This window comes from Pteropus alecto, unplaced genomic scaffold (genome assembly GCF_000325575.1).
Source record: "Pteropus alecto unplaced genomic scaffold, ASM32557v1 scaffold269, whole genome shotgun sequence".
Lineage (NCBI taxonomy): Eukaryota > Metazoa > Chordata > Mammalia > Chiroptera > Pteropodidae > Pteropus > Pteropus alecto.
The window spans coordinates 855,994-860,163 of NW_006443566.1; the positions used below are offsets into that span (position 1 = coordinate 855,994).

At 43.2% G+C, this 4,170-nt stretch overlaps 1 pseudogene; it reads right to left on the bottom strand.

Annotated features, from left to right (window-relative positions):
- LOC102878119 overlaps nucleotides 1-3,842 on the bottom strand; it is a 13,302-nt pseudogene extending 9,460 nt beyond the window's left edge.
- Nucleotides 3,843-4,170: the final 328 nt, after the last annotated feature.

Consider the following 4,170-nt stretch of genomic DNA (forward strand, 5'->3'; position numbering starts at 1 on the left):
ATTCTGGCATCTCTAAACCCGTCCACTTCCTACAGCATCTTGCTCTTAGCTGCTGCTATAAAACAATCCCTAAGAATTTCTCTGGCTTAAGCATATATTCTCTCTTGGAGGTACTTTCAGGATATGTACATATATACACATAAGTATATATCTGTATATGTGTATATATAGAGCTATAGATATATATATATATATACAAATGTGTATACGTATATATACAGACACACACAGACACACAGACACACAGACACACACACACACACACACACACACACACACACACACACACACATGCCAGGACCTATTGGTGAGGGACACTGAGCAAAAGAACCTTCCCCATGCCCATAACATCACCCAACTTGACAGCTACTTTCTCCCAGGAGGAAAAAATTGTTCAAAAAATCACTGCATAAAATTTTATGTCCGGCATGATGGTACTTTCTGAAAAGCAGAAAGTAGAAGATAATAGTGTTGTGAAGAGCCCAGGAAGTGGAATGATAGAAATTATGAGGTCTGCTTTGCAGCAATAAAAACAGAAAGAAAAGAAAGATTATGAAGAAATTTCACTGGGGCAGTCCAAGTGGATGGCTAGATTATATTTACTTGAAATGAGAAGGTTAGATCTTGAACTAAAAGAGAGGAAGAAAGGGTGAACCTCCCAAAGAGGTCAAGATTAGAGCAGAACCCAGTAATTGGGGAGCTCCCATGCCTAAAACGGTTGCACTTACAGCAAAAGCTCAAATTTCTTAACAGAGCTGGCCAGGTCCCTGGTTAATTTCATCTCTCTACTCACTACACTTCAGTTGCATCTACCTTTTCAAAAGCTTCCAAATACATGTAGTCATGACTCATTGTCTTTACATAATCCATTCTCCTGCCTGAAATGCTCTTCCTGTGCCGGCTTTCTGAACACCTAGGCATCAGGAGTTAACCAAAACATCACTGCCTCTGAGAGGTCTCCCTGACTCCACCTCCCTTCAGGCATTCTTCCTCCGCTGTTTCTGAAATACTGGGTATATGGTTCCATTAATATTTATTCTCACTCTGTATCACATTCTTTCTTCGATATAAGCTCCGAGGTCCTCAATGATAGAGAGTACACATACTTTACATGAGTATCCAGCCCCTGATACAGTGCCTGGAAAGCAGTTGGTGCCAGTACTTTCCCAATAAATGATGAGGCGAGAGAATAGGAAGATTCTGGAAGAGAAAGTGGACTCTTGTGACATGATTTGATAAAAATTATGATACATACTTTAGTTTTATATACATACTTAATTTTCTTTCCTTCTTAAGGTGGTGATGATGAGAAGTTATTTAAGAGAAGGACTGGCTAGTTGGGCAACTCTTGGCTTTGAGGGAGAGGACACCTGTCACACAAACTTGTTGGCATCTGTAATACAAACAGCCCTGAGTGTCTGGGCATGTCTTCCTGTGAATATCTGGCCCAAATGCCATAGGCTTTCCCACCCTTCATGAAGGCAGACCATTCTCAACTTGTACATTCCTGAGAAGTAGCCTGGTATGTGGTCACTAACTCTAGTTCAAACTCAGTGGTTCTCAACGAGAAGAGATTTTGCTCCTCCCCCCAGAGATACTTGGAGATGTCTAGAGGTATTTTTGGTTGTATACGGGGGGGGAGCGTGGTGTGCTACAGGCATCTAGTGGGTAGAAGCCAGGGATGCTGCTAAACGTCCTACGATATACAGGATAGCTCGTACAATAAAGAATTATCCAACCTCAAATGTTGATAAGCCCTACGATATACTGGATAGCCCATACAATAAAGAATTATCCAACCTCAAATGTTGATAATACTGAGGTTGAGAAACCCTGCTCTAAGTAATGATGTCACAGGAGAGGTACTAATTCTCAGAAGCACCATGCCTGAAACTCTCAGCTCTAACGGACTCCACCCAGTGACTTGGGAAGGACACATGCCGTAGCACACTTCAGCTCCCTCAACAGATTCCGGGCCAGGTGACACCGCCGCTCCAAATAGTCACTCCGATCGTCCATAACTGCCCCATTCACTCTCTTTGGGGGGTCTTGCCTTATGCTCCACCGAGAAATTATTGGTCACATCCAATTTCTCTCAGCTTTCTTCCCCTTTTCCTCCCAGTTTACCTGCAACAGCACCTGCTCTTGCCCCTCTATCCTGTCTCCAGGGCTGTGATCTCCACCTTGAACTAGAGGCCATTCTCTCCAGACGCCGCCAAGACCTTGCTCCACCAGTCAGCTCCTCTCTTTATGTCCAGCCTCTTTGAATCTTTGGCTCCTTCCTTTAGTCTATAAATATGTATAAGACTCTGTATCCTTTAAAAAAGATTAAAATTTTCTTAACCTAATCCCTCCCAAATTTTCACCTTATACTCTTCCATCTTTTTACCACCTGACTTCACTTGTCCGAATACATATTCTCACTGTAAAAAAATTCCAAAATTTTGAATAAAGCTCATCTGCCTATGGTTATCCTCATACCAACCAGCAACAAAATATTCACCAGTGATCAGGTTGGTGTTTCCTTCTAGAACTCTCCTCTGTCTGTGTATTATTCAGCTATATAATCTCGATTTATTTTGTGAAGGTTTTTATTCTCCCATAAATGGCATTATTCCCTGGATATCACTCCACAACTGTTTTTTGTTTGTTTGTTTGTTTTTCCCCCCATGGAATGACTGTTGTTATCTCAATGCCATCTCTGCCTCTTTCTCTGCTCCTCCCTGCATTGCAGGGCTGGCATTCTGGAGAGGATGCTTCCCAGGCTCCCTCACCAGCACGTTTCTATTAATATCCAGTCCTTATGTGCGATTCGGAAAGTGGAGGAGAAGCAGAGGCCGTCACTGCTTTAGAAACGGGCAGGTTAGCAGCTTCTGCGGATGGCAGCCACTGCTCCTCGAAAGGACGTGCTTTCTGGACATCCTCCTATGAATCACCCGTTTAGGGGTTGCAGAAGGCTGAGATCATCACCGGCATTGTCCTGTGATTCCTGAACTTCCTGATTTCCCAAGTGCTAGTGCTGCCTTTCCTATTGGCTTCTCCAGTCCGTTCAACAGTTGTATGAGTCCTAAATCCCGTGAATTAAATGTTTTCCAGTTTAAGTAACCTAAATGATCTGTTTTCCTGACTAAACACTGACTGCTAGAGTATTTTGTCCAGAAATGGTTTTAGCAAATAGTCCCACAAAGGTGCTGCTCTAGGATTAGGTATTTTGTGGGTTAGATTCAAGGGCTGGTGGTAAATGGAATACTGATGGCTTAGAGTAACAAGAATTTTACAAAATCATCACCTAGAGTTGTTTGGAATGAAGAGCATATTAAAGGGGAATCCTTGGAAGACCAGGTGGCAGCTGCGATACAAGATGACATCAGTGACAACTGAGAGGGCTGCGATTGCTTTGACCGCCCTGCAGAATAAAGGCAAGGAAATGGCCAGCTCAGCATGTGGGATTGTCAACTAACGCCCTGGTCAGAAGACCAAAGAGTTTTTGCAACCGCCCTAAGCCTCTGGTCTTTTGTAGCTGCCAGGCTGGTAAATGTGAAAGCGAGGCCCAGTGTTTGAGTCTGCAGAATTACAACCTCCGTTTAGTTCACAGCTTCTCTGGGTCTTTTTTCATACTAAAGTTAGAGAACCGATTTGGGAAGAGTGAGACTCTACTGATTACGAAGAATCTGAACAGGGTAGACTCCCCTTGAGAAAAAGCAGTCCCTTTCCTGAGCCTGAAGAGAAATTTCCTCTTGCTTAAAGGCTTCAGAGTCCTCATCTGAGATGGTTTTCTCACAAGGAGATGCCCCATTATCCTCGAAACCCACCCTTGCACTTCCTATGACCTCTAGACCCATAACTAGAATCAGATCCCTGCAAACTCTGGAGGGCGAGTACAAACACTGTACTCACAGGAGGATAGACGACACTCTGAAAGCAGCACAGATTTTGACATACGCATCTGTGGAAATCTAGGGTAAATGTGTGGAAATGAATTCTGTTTGTGGCACAGATTGTTCATCCAATTCATTCTTCTTTCTCCTTCTTTGCAACTACATTACATTTCCCAGCTACTTTGCACATTAGATTTGGCCATGTGATGAAATTTTGGCCAGTGAAATATGGGCAGAAGTGATGAATGTCACATCTAGAACTGTCCCATAAAAAATCCCTCAGAATCCCTGT